The 17,322-nt window shown below is 38.8% G+C and overlaps 1 protein-coding gene across 15 annotated transcripts in view; it reads left to right on the forward strand.

The window, feature by feature from the left end:
• SIPA1L1 (signal induced proliferation associated 1 like 1) overlaps nt 1-17,322 on the forward strand; it is a 366,695-nt gene that overhangs the window by 59,398 nt on the left and 289,975 nt on the right. For 3 of the 15 annotated variants that reach the window (XM_036096709.2, XM_036096642.2, XM_078053866.1), the window contains exon 3: nt 3,766-3,856. The exons of the other annotated variants lie outside the window; for them this stretch is intronic. The gene's annotated coding sequence lies outside the window, so the exon portion shown is untranslated. The remainder of the gene's footprint in view (nt 1-3,765; nt 3,857-17,322) is intronic. 15 annotated transcript variants of the gene reach the window in all.

Raw genomic sequence — 17,322 nt, forward strand, 5'->3', positions numbered from 1 at the left:
TATTTCACCCCTCCCGTAAGCCCTATCACAGTATTTTCTGTCAAGTCGGTATATGTAGTCATCATCCACTATTTTAAGACCACCATGGCTACTGGTGTATAGACCATTATGAAGGCTACGTAACATTTATATAATAAAAAATGGGAACTTTGTCCATGGAGAAATGAAACCAAACTGACAACTAGCTTTCAGTACATTAACTGTGCCGGAGGAGATTGATTCTTCAATGGAGAAATGAAACCAAACTGTCAACAAGTTGTTTTATCTTATTTATTTATATTTTTTTGTTTAAAGATTTTATTGATTTATTTGAGAAAGAGAGACTGAGCACAAGCAGGGAAAGGGAAAAGTAGGCTCCCACTGAGCAGAGAGCCCGACGTGGGGCTTGATCCCAGGACCCTGGGATCATGACCCGAGCTGACGGCAGATGCTTAACTGACTGAGCCACCCAGGCGCCCCAAGTTGTTTTATCTTAAATGAAACCAAACTGTCAACCAGTTATTTTATCTTTTATAGAAATTGCCTTATGGCCAATTAGTTATGAGGTGAAGATGTGGTGAAAATGCTTGCAGCAGCAAAGATGTCTATGGCAAAGACACCTATAGTGAACATACTATAGGACTAAGAAATGAGGCTAAGAGAAAATTGAAAATTATCATCTTTTTGATAATTGTGGTGAAGAAGTGATAGGCATTTACAGAAAGATGACATTAGCATTTGGGAGTGAAGGAAATCTGTACTAAGATATGTTCCAAATAAAATTGAATGTACGCTGTGGGCAACTCAGGAACATACCGTATTCTAATATGATGTAGAGCACATAGTTTGCAAAAGCTGATTTATAACTGCCCAGGCTTATGTGTGCAGGGATTGCTTTAAAAGGAGCTTGGTAGTTCATCAGCACCAGTAGTCTGGTTACCAGGGCTGATCGGACTGTGGGAAACCTGATATGCTTAAACAGAAATTTCTGAACATTGATGTCTACTGGAACATCAGTTGTTAACAATGAGACTTGTATCTCCAAGGAGACAAGTATTTTGTACTGTGATAAGAGAATCCTGTTCCCAGGTGATAGGTTACTAGGGCAGGGTCAGTTTCTTCCACTGTGGCAAAGTCTGCTTTATGCCACTTCACTTTTACAAAAGACCTGTGTTAGTACCTGTTTTCGCTAACTGAAGAAATCCAAAGAGGATTTTCGCTTTTATGAAATGGCAGCTGCTTCTTTGCTTTGCACTGTTTCGGCTTACGAAAGGTTTCGTAGGAGTACTCTTGTTTTAAGTAGCAAGGGAAGCCTGCATTATAATCTTCAGAAAGCTCCCTGATACGTATGTGACATAAGGCTGGCAAGGGTGGATAGAGTTGCTGATAATCCTATGGGTGAAGCGTAGTACTTGCTGCCCAAGTTTTTTCTTTGTTCCTGCCAACATACCGTCCTAGATTTCTTCAGGGAGTTGTTCTACTGGGCACAAATCCTTTTTCTCATAGCTTCTGGCTGATTCCAATCAAAACAGGGTGTGCCTTCCCCTGCTATTCTAAATAGCTTCAGTTCCTCTGTTCACAAAATTATATTGTATTCCTTTCCAAATGTTGATTCATTAACTGGAACCATCTGTAAGGGACTATTACTTTGTAGATAGAGATTTCGTAAATTGGTTTAAGTTCTCAGAATATTGTGCTATCAATCTCTTGTTTCATTGCTATACTCTCTGGACTTGATGATTGATACCTAGATTTTTGTTTATAAGAAAGAACTTTCTTACTTGAGAGACTTTCTCTGGTGTGACTGTCTCCCTCTACCCTAATTTGTTCTCTTATTTTCCACCTCCCCAGCTATATACGTCCTTTGTAAAATGTTCATTTAAAATCAGCAGTGATTAAGATGACCTTTGTCCAAAAGCAAACTATTCAACTGCATATTTGAATTTAATGATTTTGGATTCAGGTTTGATTTAAATGATGCGGATTCATGTTGCAAAAAAACAGACATTTTAGATATTCCTGACACTGTAGTTGAATAATATACTCAAAAGCACCTTCTAAAGTTAAGATAATTTTCTCATTGACTCATTAAGAGGACTTCACCTGATGGATAAGCAATAATTAGAAAGATAATATACAAATTTTATAATTTACTTTGCTACTAACTCAAGAGGAAACTATTAGAACTTACTTAAAATTTTTTTTACATTTTCAATTATGGATACAAAGTTTGGGGATATTAGTCGTGTTTTATAATTGGGCTGCACTGTATGATATGATGATGGAAGTGTGAAAGAGAGAATACACAAGGGCATAATTATAGCCAAATGCGCACTTATATTGGTCTCTTAGAGATGGAGCTGGATAGGGCCCTTGGGAAATCTTTCTTGAAAAGAATCCTTGATGATCCATAATTTCATCAAATCAAAAAAATACAGTTGACTCTTGAACAACGTCGGGGTTAGGGGTGCAGATCCCTCACACAGTTGAAAATCTGAGTATGAGTTTTTTTTTTTAAAGATTTTTATTTATTTATTTGACAGAGAGAGACACAGCGAGAGAGGGAACACAAGCAGGGGGAGTGGGAGAGGGAGAAGCAGGCTTCCACAGAGCACGAGCCCGACTCAGGGTTTGATCTCAGTACACTGGGATCATGACTTGAGCTGAAGGCAGACGCTTAACGACTGAGCCACCCAGGCGCCCCTGAGTATGAGTTTTGACTTCTCAAAAACTTAACTACTAATAGCCTACTGTTGACCGGAAGCCTTGCCGTTAACATAAATAGTCAATTAACAGATGTTGTATGTTACGTGTATCACATACTGTATTCTTACAATAAAGTAAGCTAGAGAAAAGAGAATATTGATAAGAAAATACATAAAGAAGAGAAAATACATTTACACTTCTGTATTGTATTTATTGACCAAAATCTGTGTATAAGTGGACCTGCGCAGTTCACACCCATGTTATTCAAGGATCAACTGTATAGTTCAGGTATTGTCAAAAAAGTGGATTTGACATAATAGTAAAGAAAAGTATACTAATTTTGGCAAGTGTGAAATTGTCAGGCACAGAACATACGCTGATTGTTTCGTTTTGTATTTCCTTGCATTGGCAGAGGCCAGTATCCTCTTGGAATTTTACGGAGGCCCCTGCTATGATTGTTCATTCCCTCCAACGTGATATAATGAGCCAGGCCTTTGGATTGACATTTTAAAATGACTCCAGAGCTGTCCTGCTGTGGACTGCACTAGGATTCCTTTCACTGAGACCTCTCCCTTGGACTTCACCCCTAAGACCCAGACTGTATGAGCACCAGGGTCATTTCCCTGGGCCCAGTGTGTGGAGAGATTTGTATTAAGTACTAATTATGTGCTAGGCATTTGCTATGTGCTCCACTTACATTATTTCAGTTAAGCCTTTTTACAACTTCAAGATTAAAGAATTAGTCTATGCATTTCAGTCATAGAGTAGTAACTTGTCCAGGGACCCACTAAAGGTAAGTCTGAAACCTGGCTTCCCATCCAGGTCTGATGGTGGAGCCCATGCTTTGTCCACTCTCCTGTGATAACCTATGATAACCTATATTTGGGCAAGGGAACACAGTGGCTTGGAGCACATTTCTTGCTCCCTTTCTCCTAAGCTGCCAGGATGTCTTTTGGGGTACATGAGCTAGACCACTGTTATTATTGAAAATAGCTATTCATTCATCTGCCAGCCATCTAGCGATTCATCCATTCATCCATGCAGCTAACAGATATTTATTGAGTACTTACTGTGTGCCAGGTGCTGTTTGAGAACCTGCAGATATGCTGGTTACCAAGCCCTCTCTGCCTTCATGAAGCTTATACCCGATTATCCAAAGACTCATTATACAGTGAGTATGGGGTGGGAGAGAGTGTCTGCTTAGCCCAATGTCAGACTTCTAGGAGGCCCTCAACAAATGTGTTTCTTTTGCCCCACTTCTTTTTACCTAATTTTTATGTGCCTAGTCAAATATTGTCTCTTGTTTGTTCATTTATGGTTGTACTTTGAATTGTTGACTTGGGTTTGTGTGTTTTTCTCAGTTCCAGATCAGCCTGTTAATCTTTAGAAACCAACATGTTCCCCAAAGAGATTTCATCTAAGTGGTCAATTATTCTGATTTTGAATATTAAGAAGGCGGTATGGGATACAAACTTTCAGTTATGAGACTAATAGTTCTGAGGGTCTAATGTATAACACAGTGACTGTAGCTGATTAACACTGTATTGTTCAATTAAGTTTTTTTAAAAAAAAGTGAATATGGGAAGTGATGTTTGTGTTAATTAATTCGATGGAGTGGATCATTTCACAGTGTATATGTATATCAAATCATCTGTTATACACTGTAAATAGCTTACAGTTTTTAAGATTTATATATTTATTTGAGAGCGAGAGTGAGCGTGAGTGGGGAAAGGGGCAGAAGGAGAGGGGGAGAGAGAATCTTGAGCAAACCCCCTGCCGAGCGTGGAGTCTGACATGGAGCTCCATCCCATGACCCATGAGATCTTGACCTGAGCCAAAACCAAGGGTTAGGCATTTAAGTGACTGAGCCACCCAGGCGCCCCAGTTTTATTTGTTGATTATACCTCAAAGCTGGAAAAAGAAGGTGGTATGATAAAAAGTGCGTAATTTTTTTCTAAAAGGTTATCTTTTTAGTTCTTGTATAGGCATTAATCCTAAATACATTGTATATACATTTTCTTTTAAAGGTTTTATTTATTTATTTATTTGAGAGAGAGAGAGAGAGAGAGCGAGTGAGGCAGGTGCACAAGTAGGGGGGAGGGGCAGAGGCAGAGGGAGAAGCAGGCTCCCCGCTGAGCAAGGAGCCTGACGTGGGACTCAATCCCAGGACCCTGGGATCATGACCTGAGCCGAAAGCAGATGCCTAACCGACTGAGCTACCCAGGCGCCCCTGTATGTGTATACTTTTATATTGTTTTCAATGTCATTGTTAATAATTTACCATATATTATATTGCATGTCATTTTAAAAGGTTTATTATATTTTACAGTGTGAGGTAATGAGTTAATGCCAAAACTCATTAACTGGAGCATGAAACTTAGATCCTATTTTGAAATTCATTGAGCAAATGTAATTCATTGTGGAGAATCTTGAGTTAGTTCTATTTTGGGGATGTTTCTTTTGTGGATTATCTTCTATCTTTTGATAAATTTAAACTACTTACTGACAGATTTTCAAGTGGAACTAGACTGATACATCTCAAAATGCCCATCTAGAGCTGAGTGTTTCTTGAACTGGTCTCTGTGTGGCTAATGGATGGTTTCAGACTGTGTTGAAGATAAATATTAATAACCTCAAAGATGACTTAATGGAACTTTGATAAAAATACTATTTTTGAGAATAGTGTAGTTGTTCATTTTATGGTGGTGCACTTTCTTATTTTGACTTCGGTTCCATTTTTCCCAGTCATCACACCTAATTGTTTTCCAGGTGCTGTCAGTTTTATGTCCCTGTCTCTCTCAGATTCCTTCGTTTCTCTAATCCCACTCTCCGGGTTCAGGCCCCAGTCATCTCTCACCTAGGAAGCTGCAACAGCCTTGTTACTAGTCTTTCCTTATTCCGTGCCCTTCCTCTCTCGGGCTCTCTTCCACATTACTGTTGAAGATTCTGGGGGAAAAAGAGAAAAATATGCATATGGGTATGTGTGGGCACACGTACATAAAGGCACGTTTGTTTCTGATTATGATGATTCCTCGAGAACTTTCCCTAGTTCCTCATTGCCTGCAGGTTGTTTGGAAACTTTGTGGGGTGGTTCCAGCTTTCCACCACCAACCCCTCAGTCCTTCTCCTTGCCCTTGCTCTTGGTTCCAGCCAATGAACGACTTTCTTTGCAATCCGGTTGTTAGTGGTGCTTGGTTGACATTATTTGCCATGTATGGTATTCAGCCTTTCTTTTGTCCAGGTAGCCTTTTAAATGTAGAAGCCACAATTTCATCTTGTTTGAACACCTCACCTAGGGGCACCATGAGGCAGTCTACCATTGAAGCTAGAGAGTTTGCTTTCTGTGCTTTAGAAGATGTGACCATTTCCCACATAGATTAACATTTTTTTTTCTTGAAAAGCTTATGGCTTAAATAGCATTAAAAAACTGAAATTTAATTTTTGTTCTTTAGACTAATTTGTTGAAGATTATTATTTTCCAATGTAGGCACTATTTGAAAGTTCTGATCTAATATTGTACTACTACGTTTTCAGGTTCATCATTAGACTTGTAGCATTTTCTTTTGCAATAATAAATATTTATTTGTAGCTGCGTGAGGTGATGGGTGCTAACTAAAATTATTGTGCTGATCATTTTGTAGCATATACACCTATCAAATGGTTACATTGCACACCTTAAGCTAATATAATTTTGTATGTCAATTAGATTTCAGTAAAGCTGGGAGGGGAAAACCAGACACGCTCACTCACTCTGCTAGCATACCTCTCCTTGTACGATGAACATAACAAAAACTTCGTAAGGCATTAGCAGCAACATAGATTAAAAAAAAAAAAATACTCCTACTTCAGCGGCCTGATAGAATTGCAAGTCATTCCAAGTTCACCTGAATGCTTCTCTGTATTTGAAGGTGAGCATTCGCACTACAACAACTCCGAATGACATGCCCTGTGCCCTAACTGATACTGTTAGGATGACGGGATTCGCTAGTCATCTTTGTAATCGCGTGGTGATCGATCCCACACAAGGTCATGGATGCCAGAAATGGTGTCGAGGGAGGCATCTGGTTCCCTGGCTCTGAGGCCAAAGCTAGATGAGACACTGAGTTGATAGGAAAGCCAGTCTGTCTCCGGTGGCTCTCGAGGAAACTTTCCACGCAGTCTTCAGAGTTTAAGTGTTTCTTTGTATGTTTAATATTTAAAGTGTATCTCCATGGTTTATACTCTTTGTTTACTCACACACCATGTGCATTGCGGCCTTTTCTGTCTCTATTCTCTGTTTCTTCCCCCAGTTGCTTTTCCTCTGTCTCTTTTTTGCCCGTTGGAAACTTTCCTTGATCCCATTGAGTTGATCTTAGAAGCTTTATGTTCTTTTGCCATTTCTTGAGGTCGTGCTGGCCAGCACTTTGGCTTTTATTATTGCTGTTTTTACATGTCCTTCACCATGAATTGGGCTGTAGACTTCTTGAGAGGAAAGTCTGCCATTGGGATCTTTGGAACTCTGCAGCTTTTTGAAACTCAGAGCCTTATACCCAGTTGATGTTTAAGAAGTGTTTGAATTATACAGCAGAGGAAACAGTCAATAAAACTAAAAGACACCTACTGAATGGGAGAATATATTTGTAAATGACATACCTGATAAAAGGTTAGTATCCAAAATATATGAAGAATTTACACAACTCAGCACCAAAAGAACCCCCCAAATAATCCAATTAAAAAATGAGCAGAAGACATAAATAGACATATCTCCAAAGAAGACATAGAGATGGCCAACAGGCACATGAAAAGATGCTCAGCATCACTAATCATCAGGGAAATGCACATCAAAACCACAGTGAGATCTCAACTCACACTTGTCAGAATGACTAAAATCAAAACCACAAACAAGTGTTGGCGAGGATGTGGAGAAAAAGGAACCCTCGTGCACTGTTGGTGGGAATGCAAAGTGATACAGCCACTCTGGAAAAGAGTATGGAGCTTCCTCATAAATTAAAAATAGAATTAGCATATGATCCAATAATTCTACTGCTGGGTATTTACCTAAAGAATATGAAAACACAAATTTGAAAAGATACATGCACCTATGTTTATTGCAGCATTATTTACAATAGCCAAGATATGAAGCAGCCCAAATGTGCATTGACTGATGAATGGATAAAGAAGTATATATATACAATGGAATGTTACTCAGTCATAAAAAAGAATGAAATCTTGCCATTTGCCATGACATGGATGGATTTAGAGAGTATAATGCTATGTGAAAGAAGTCAATCAGAGAAGACAAATACCGTATGATCTCACTCATATGTGGAATTTAATAAACAAAACAAATAAGCAAAGGAAAAAAAAAGAGACAAACCAAGAAACAGACTCTTAGCTACAGAGAACAAACCGATGGTTCCCAGAGGGGAGGTGGGTGGGGGATGGGTGAAATAGGTGATGGGGATTAAGACTGCACTTACCTTGATGAGCCCTGAGTAATATATGGAACTGGTGAATCATATATTTATATATGTATATAATTATATAATAAATATATAATTTATATATGTATATATATATAAGACTATGTTAACTATACTGGAATTAACACCTTAAAAGAAAGTGTATTTACCTAAAGTAAATACTTGTTCTTAAATACAGCAAATAATTGCACCTCAGTTAAGGGGACCTGGTTGGTGAAGTGTCGTATAACTGGGTCTCGGCTTTGAGGAGGCTGTGGCAAGTGTAACAGTCATTTTTGAGAGTGAGGAAACACGTAGCTGAAACTTCCTTTGTCATTTAGCTCTAACCAGCGTGTGGTGCTCGTAACATGTTCCTTCATGCGTTCAAGTCCTGCGTCAGCTATGAACTTCCGCTTTTCTAGTTTGTTTCGTTATTAACTGAATGTTTTTTACATTCTAGCAAAGGGAAGAGGGGGCAGTTGATTATCTAGTTGCATTATCCACCCCATCTGTTTCCTGTATACGACAGCAATTTCCACTTTGTGCCTTTGCCCATGGGGTCAAAAGCACATACAAATATTATTCTGGTTTTTTCAGTGAGAAGAAAGTTAAGTGCTCAACTTTCTTAACATCTCTTTGCTTTTTTCAGGCTTCAATCTTGTCATTAATATATTCTCTTGTCACTTTAATACCAAAAATGACTTTTCTGGTGTGAAGAGTAGGTGGCACACTTTGTAAGGTGTCTTGAGCCTGTGCTTTCCTGTGGGAGATTAGGACTGTCTGTTCTGGAAGTATGCTATTTTGAGAGGTAAACCTATTATTTTCAATTTAGAAATGGATTCAAGGTGTACGCAGAAAACATCTTGGGATTTATGACTAGTTTGTCATCATTGCATAAATAATTTTGAATTTTTTTTCCCATCATATGGTAATTTTTCTGAATTCATGCTTTGCAAAGGAACAAACTAAATATTAGGGATTGTTTGGTATTCATGTCAACAGTGGCTTCCCTGGGTGGTAAAATGTCACAGGTTGGGCTGGAGGGATGTTGAGATGGTGTGGGTGTGTTTTAATCAGTACAAGTATACTAAGAGGAAGAGTGTTGTGTTGACTTACAGATATTAAACTTATTACTCTGTTTATTTTAAAAATATTTCAAGTAGGCTAGAAAGGGTAGAGAATTATATAATGCCTTCTAGCTTCATCAAATCTTAACCTTCTGCCATATTTGTTTAAGATCATAAAACATTTTGGAAAAAGTTGAAGCTCCCCCTTTCTCCCTCCTAATCCCACAGGGTTTTCTTCTTTTGGAATGCACAGTATTTGATGGCTTTGAAAATTGATACTATATTTCTATCAGTGAGTAGTTGAGTGGTGGTTTCCATTAGGGAAATGAAATTTATGCACTTCCCACTTGCAGGCTATGATTAAACTGTTTCTGATGAGGTTTTACGGAGGTGATGTGGGGTCAGTGAGCAAGATAAGCGTATATATTTTGAAAAGTAAATTTGGTTAAATGTGGGCATTCACATTCTGGTTAGTTGTTTAGTTTAAATGACATTTTAGAGTCACTAAGTCATTTCTTCAGATTAATTGCTAATCTCAAATGCCTGGATGGTCACTAAAATGGACTTTTTTTCTGTGAAGATTTTGTACTGTAGTTTTCAAGTGTGTTTTTCTTGAGTTGCATGAACTTGGTTGGTTTTGGTAATTTTCCTCCAAGCATTTCATCCAACTTAAGGAATTCTGAATACCTGTCTCTTTTACTTACTTCGTTTTTTTGGGTAAGTATGATACAAAAATCGAAAAGCTATTTATTTTTCCTTAATGCTGTGTGATTTAATTCTGCGGCATAGTTTTCATTGTTGTTCACCATTTGTTCAATTCTGGAGGTATGTTAAACTTGTATCACGTTTTCTAGTTGAAATTTCATTTTGATAGGTTCCAGAGAACAGAGGGAAAAAAATCTACTAAAATGTGATTTTTGTGTGTATGTGCGTGTTTTACAAAACCTTTATGTAAGTTATGTATCATAATTAAGGAGAAACTAGGAAAACAAATTAGAAAAAGATTTGCCAGTGATCCTATCACTCATATAATTTTTTTTGCCATCTATCTTTCTAGTTTTTTTCTGAAAAATATTTATAACATATTTTAACATAGTTTATAGTTTATCATGTGCATTTTCATGTAATATTATAAACAGTAAACTAGTAATTTATAAGTAATTCCTAAATTATAATTACTCTAAATACTATAAGGTGGAAGCTATGTACTACAGTAGTGGAAACACAGGCTTTGTTTCAGATGGACTTAGGTTTGGGTTCCTGCTTAGTTAGCTGTGTTACCTTGGCAGTCATGTAACTACTCTGTTTCCTCAAACGAAAAAAATGTGGCTCATAATAACCATCTTACAGGGTTATTTTAGAGATTAAATGAAATAATGAACAGCTCATTCATCCATATTGTGCCAGGAGCACAGTACATCTTAAACTGTTACTATTGGAGGTTACATGACATTGAATACAAAGAGCAAGAATATTGGAAAAGGATCAATCATCTTGGGTTTGAATTCTAATGCTATCACTTCTTAATTTGCTTTGGGCAAGATTTAGAACTTCACTTATTCCTACTTGTACTCCTTATAAAAAGGGGCTAATAAAAAAAAGGGGGATAATAATATCCATCTGCTAAGATTGTTATATCGATTATATGAGATAGAGACTATTATGTGACTGGCATATTGTGGGCACTCAAATACTATCATTTATATATATATATGTATATATTTAAAAGATTTTATTTATTTATGTGGCAGAGAGAGAGCACAAGCAGGCGGAGCAGTGGGTAGAGGGCAAGGGAGAAACAGGCTCCCTGCAGAGCAGAGAACCTGACATGGGGCTCGATCCCAGGACCCTGGGATCACGACCCGAGCTGAAGGCAGACGCTTAACCGACTGAGCCACCCAGGCGCCCCTATCACTGTTATTAATAAGGGGAATTACTTAATTGAAAGACAGGTTTAGACATTGTCTATTTAAACTAAATCAAGGTAGAAGCTTCTGGATGACCTAGATTGTATTTGTACTTCTTATCATGCCAGTACTTGCGGTTCTTGAGGACTTCGTGAGTAGTATGCTATTATTGCTCCTTGTTCCCAAATTTGGAGTCAGTAGCCGTCATTAAAACAGCCTGTAAGGAAGCAGTTTTGAGAGCTCTTCAATGTGTAATGAAAAACTACCAGATATAATTGTATATACGTGCTGAAATATATACCTCTACAAGTGTTTCTTATGTATAGGCTGTAGATTGTCTGCCTCCATCCCTCTCAGCCTGCATGTCTTTTTAGCTCCCAAGAGCTTTCCCGTGTACTTTCCCTCATCTTCATATTTTCTTCTTGACTTTAATATTTAGAAGCACCAGTTCATGTTATTATTCCTCCTTTTTATGATCATGATGTACCTCTGTTAGTTATTTATATATGTGTGCATCGAATTTGAGAACGGTCGTACAAAAGAAATCTTGATCATACTGTTCTCACATTCCACTCTATTTCCTTTATAATGAATGTCGCCTAGACCCTCCTTTTTATCAGTTTACATGTCATCATTTTACATCATAGAAGCAGTACCCCTTTTAGTGAGTTTCTGTGTAAATTGCATGGCAGGGTTATGGGAGATGATGGGTTGGTTGGTGAACTCCTGCCAGGTGTGTGGCTTGTCTGAGTTGACTTGTCCTTGTTTGTGCTCAGGTTGCAGCCCTGTGCTTGTACCTCAGTGTGATCACTCTGTTTCCTCCTGTTGGCAGCCCTGTGCATTGACTCAGAAGCTGCTCTACTTATAAAAAATGTAAGATGGAGCTTACTTTCTCTTTACTGCACATGCGTGCATGCAAACACACACACACACACACACACACGCATAAATGCAGAGATACACACATACACATACACACACACACTTCCCGCCTTGAAGTAAAGAGACTGCATTTGGTTTTAGATGGAGTCAGTAAAAGGAGACAAAATTAATAAATTCATAAATTTTGCCAGAAAGCTAAAAATGTCTGTTTTGGAGATTGGCATTCAGGGGTGTAAATACAGTCTAAAAATTTTCTAAATTGGCATTTGAAATGCTTGCTTAAAAATAAGTAACCAGAAGACATTCTTTTAATATTCTGGGATCAGGAGCTGGTAAAGGTGACTCACCTTTTGTCTGAGAGTTTTTAAAGCATGTCCAAAGGGTACTTCAAGGGGAAAAACTATTCTCCTTCAAGTTTATTAAAGAACTAACCATATTCTAATCTCACTTTAAGTTATACATTTTAAATTTACATTTTGATATACATTTTAGTTTTCATTAATAGTTACTCTCAAAGACCTAGTATATTCTTATTGAATGAATGACTATCTCGTGACTATTAACTATTGATTTGTTACTAGTTTTAAATTATGTTTAGCATTTGCAAGGGCTTCCTAATAGATTCTGTCATTTGATCCTCATAATCTTGTGAGTTAGGCAGGAGAGGAATTTTCTCCATTTTGTAGGGAACTTGGGTAGAATTGCTCACGTGTCATTAAATGATGACTCCAGGGTTTGAATTTAGGACTTCTAGCTTCTAATTTTATGCTTTTTGCTCAGTGCTATGCTGTTTCCCCATATTGATGTGGAAGCATTTCGGTACTTCGTATTGAACAGAGTTTTGTTGAGGGCACAACTTTAAGTTCTAGGTCTTTGTGGATGAATGTAAGGACAAGATTTCTACCCTCAAGGAAGACTGTTAGTAAGTAAATAAGTAGATAAGGTAATTATTGTGCCTACAATAATAATGACTGGTACATAGTAGGTGCCCAATAAATGTTTACTGACTAACTGAATAAGTGAACAATGTGATAAAAAGGGAGTAAACAGTGAGTGTACGGTCCCATATAGATAGATTGACTGGAGAAGGTTTTTCTTTTTTCTTTCTTTCTTTTTTTTTTTAAAGATTTTTATTTATTTGACAGAGAGATAGGGGGTACAGAAAGGCAGAGTGGCAGGCAGACGGAGAGGGAGAAGCGGGCTCTCTGCGGAGCAGGGAGCCCGATGCGGGGCTCGATCCCAGGACCCTGGAAGGCAGACGCTTAACTGGCTGAGCCACCCAGGTGCCCCTAGAGAAGGTTTTTCTGAGGAAGTGACATCTAAGCCAGAGAAAGAGCATTTCAGACAAAAGGACAGCATATGCAAAGGTCCTGAGTCAGGAAAGAACTTGACTTATTTGAGGACACCAAAGATGGCGGTGGAGCTAGAGCATAGTAAGCTGAAGGGATAGGAGTTCAACATGAAATTGAAGAGAAAAAGGCCAATTATGTGGGGCCTTGTAGACCATGGTAAGAAATTTGGCTTTTATTCTAATGTTGGGAGACAATTTTCCCTGTGTCTTGTGTTTCTGCACTGACTACTTTTGTTCTAGACTGTCTTTTTTAAGGATGATTTGTATAGTCAGCAGCCTTGGAAGATACCCTCCAGAGCAAAGATCAGTCACACTTAGTGTCTATATAATAAGGACAGTGTCTCCTTCTGGGGTGAAGTTCAGGCAGGCATACTGCCCATTATAAAAGATTTTGGTTCATTAAGCTCGGGTTACTCTCCTGTGACACAGCCCACTGCTGTGCAGGTGTTACCTGGGGGAAATCAGGACGTAAGGGACTGGCGCCAAATAAGCTGCTGCTCCAGGGACGCCTGGGTGGCTCAGTCGGTTAAGCGTCTGCCTTTGGCTCAGGTCATGATCCCAGGGTTCTGGGATCGAGCCCTGCATCCGGCTCCCTGCTCAGCGGAGAGCCTGCTTCTCCCTCTCCCTCTGCCTGCCACTCTGCCTACTTGTGCTCTCTCTCTATCTCTCTGTCATATAAATAAATAAAATCTTAAAAAAAAAAAAAGCTGGTACTCTGGCTACTGCTATTGCTGTGAGTAATGAAGTCCTTTGTCTCTGACCCACATGTCTCATATCCTCAGTGGTATCCATACACCTGTGACAGTCTAACTTATTAGCTTGGAAATTAGAGTAAAATCTTATATCTTTCACACTTCTTGACATCTCAGGATATGGAAAGCCGCTGGTAGGTTTTTAGCAGGGGAATAAAAACATGTAGTTTAACCTTTTAAAAAGCCATTTTTGACTACTCTGTGGAAAAAGTTCATGGGTAGAAATTAATGAGGAATCTGGGGCAGTTGCCTCGTTGAGAGAGAATAGTGGCTGGGACCAGTGTATCGCCAGTGGATACGGAGAGGAGGGAAGGCTTCAGGGTGTTCTTCAGGAGGTAGAAGTTACAGGTGTTGGCAGAATGCATGTGGGCTGTGGAAGAAAGGAATGGATAGTCAATCGTAGGTTTTTGGCTCAAGCAAATGGGTAGATAGAAGTGACTTTAAGTTGGAGAAGCCTCAAGATGAAGATAATTAGCTTGCAAAAGGACTTACTTCTAACTTTCATGTTTAGAGTTTCAGGGAAAGGAAGAATAAGTAGTAGTTTGTACAACTTGGGATCAAAGGACCATTGTATATACTTTCCAGGGGAAGAAGATTTTTTTTTGTGTGTCTTCATGAGTTGTCAGATCCATTAATGTTTAGAAATTCACGTCTTGCAGTCCCTTTTTAAGTGGGTTGTCTCAATATCACTAAATTAGATTAGCTTGGGAGAATTTATTTATTAAATAGCCATACTGATTTTTGCCCCAAATTCATTATCTGGGAGTTTACAAGGAAACTCTTTAATATGTTTCAGGGTTTTCCCCTTTCCAACATTAAAGTAATAATACATTTTTTTCGTATTTATTTTTTAGAGTCTAAATTTCTTTAAATTTTTAAAAAAGATTTATTTACTTTAGAGAGAGAGAGAGCATGAGCGGGGGCGGGGGTGGAAGGGCAGAGGGAGAGGGAGAGGGAGAGAGGCAGACGCCCCGCTGAGCTCAGAGCCTGCCATCTGGCTCCATCTTAACAACCCTGAGGTCATGACCTGAGCCTGAAATCAGGAGTCAGATGCTCAACCAACTGAGCCACCCAGGTGCCTCTAGATTCTAAATTTCTTTTAATGCTGGGCTGTTGTCCCTAAATTCTCTAGGATAATTACTGCTCATCTTGTGATCATGTAAGTTTAATACAGTAGGATGTAAGAAACAAGTGCCTATGGATTAATTTATTCTTTTTGTCATATTCATTTAGAAATACCTCAGGATAACTTCTTGTCTTTCTAATACTAGATGCTGATTTCAACAGCACCTGATTGCTTTTCATAAAGAAAGTAACTAAAAAGCTGGGGGCGGGGGGGGGGGGAAGCCTTGCCCCTGCAGAGTCCTGTTAAATAGCTTTCTTTTTTATCTAATGAGATTTATCCTTTCGTGTGCTTCTCGTGCGCTTATTGTCTTTACAGGACTACTTTGCATTTCTTAACCTTTATGTATTGTAGACTGTTTTAGGCTCCAGCATGAAGTTTGCATGAGTTTTGAATTATTTTTGCACCATCTTGCACACGTCCTTTGTTTTCTTTTGTTCTGTGGTATTTTCTTCAGTCTGTGGGCTAGGTCTAGATTTTTCCTCTTTGGAAAGAAAAAGAAAGGGAAGATAGAACTTATTAGCAGGTTTTGGGGGGGAGTTGGGGAGAAGGCTAAGCCAAAAATTACTTGTGATTCAATTTATGCTCCACCCCTTGGAAGTCAGCAGTGGGAAAACATACTCCATTATAAGACAGAGAAAGCTTGAACTAAGATCACAAAATCATTAGTGCTGATCATGAGACTTTTCTAGGTTGTATGAGTTGTTATTAATCACTAAATGACTCCGGAGGTATTTCTACCAAAAATGCAGTTAGAATGCTGTTATACCTGATGTTTTGAGAAGATAAATTATGCTTTTTTCTTTTCTTCTTATGGAGATCCATCTTTTTTGGGTTTTAGCAATTTTAAACCACACCCAGGTAGCAGAGTGGGATTTAAGCTTCCCAGGATGTCCAGTCTTTCCTTCAGAGAAGTATTATTGCTCTGCCTCAGTATCCCATTATACAAGTTGTTTCAAAGGGCTCAACATTTTGTCACTAATTTCATGTTTCATGCAGTGTGCTAAGTGATGTATAATTTCGCCCTATTTAGGCTTTGTTTGGAACTTCATGAATGGCTTGCTGGTTTTCTCTCCCTTGTTTCCTGATTTCAAAACAAAACAAAACAGTTAGTAATAAGATTTTACCAGAGCCTTTGGGGAGAGGAGATTTTATTTAGTGACTTACTTGAGCCAGAATTTGTGGCCTATGGAATGTACTAGAAACTCTCCCTAAAGGATTGGTTATATTGTTCTTGCAGTCTCAGTATGGCCCAGAGTGGTGCCTCTACCCCCTTTGCAGCCCTTAGGAAGATTTTGCACCCCCTCCCCCCCCGCCTGCCAGTTTTGCCCCTAGACTTGCCTATACCCTAAAAACAGTCTGGAAATGGTTCAGAGGCACAGAGGAATCTTAGCCTTAGAGCCATAGCTCCATCTCTCCGGCCCATCTTCTTTCTTCTGTTTGAGGAATAGCTGAGGGCACAGTAGATAGAGGATTGAGTCAGACCTGGTTTGTGTCTGAGCTCTGGCCTGTTGGTTGTGTGACCCCAGGCAACACGCATAACCTTTCTAGGCCTCAGATCTTAAATGTAAAATTGAGATTCTGCTAATGACCTCCTGGTGGTTTAGTGAGGCATAGTTGTGTATGCCAAGGAACTTGTTTTTAGGGCTTGTAGGTTCTCACTAAGAAATAGAACACAGGTATTTTGAAGTTGTGTGTTTCCCTATGATTCTATCCTTCTGTCTCCCTCTGGAGGTGACTACTATCCTGAATTTTATGTTGAGCATTCCCTTGCTTTTAAAAATGAGTGTATCTGTGAACAGTATATTTTTAGCTTTGCCTGTTTGGACTCTGCAAAAATGGTATCCTATATAGTCTCTAATAACATTTTTGTCTCTCTGGGCTTCTCCCTTACTGGTCCCTTAGAGAGAGTGGGCTTTTTCTGATGATAGATCAGAGATTGGGGTAGCATTAGGTGACATGGGGGGCTAAGTCCAAGAAGGAAAAGTGAGGTTAAGGGAGCTACATTTACTACTGTTATAGGGAAGGGAAAGGGGAAAGCTAGAAAGACCCCATAATTGGGCAGGAATTCAGGGCATCTCTATGAATTCCTGGTCTGCAATATATACATAGAT

The sequence above is a fragment of the Halichoerus grypus genome, chromosome 8 (assembly GCF_964656455.1).
Source record: "Halichoerus grypus chromosome 8, mHalGry1.hap1.1, whole genome shotgun sequence".
NCBI lineage: Eukaryota > Metazoa > Chordata > Mammalia > Carnivora > Phocidae > Halichoerus > Halichoerus grypus.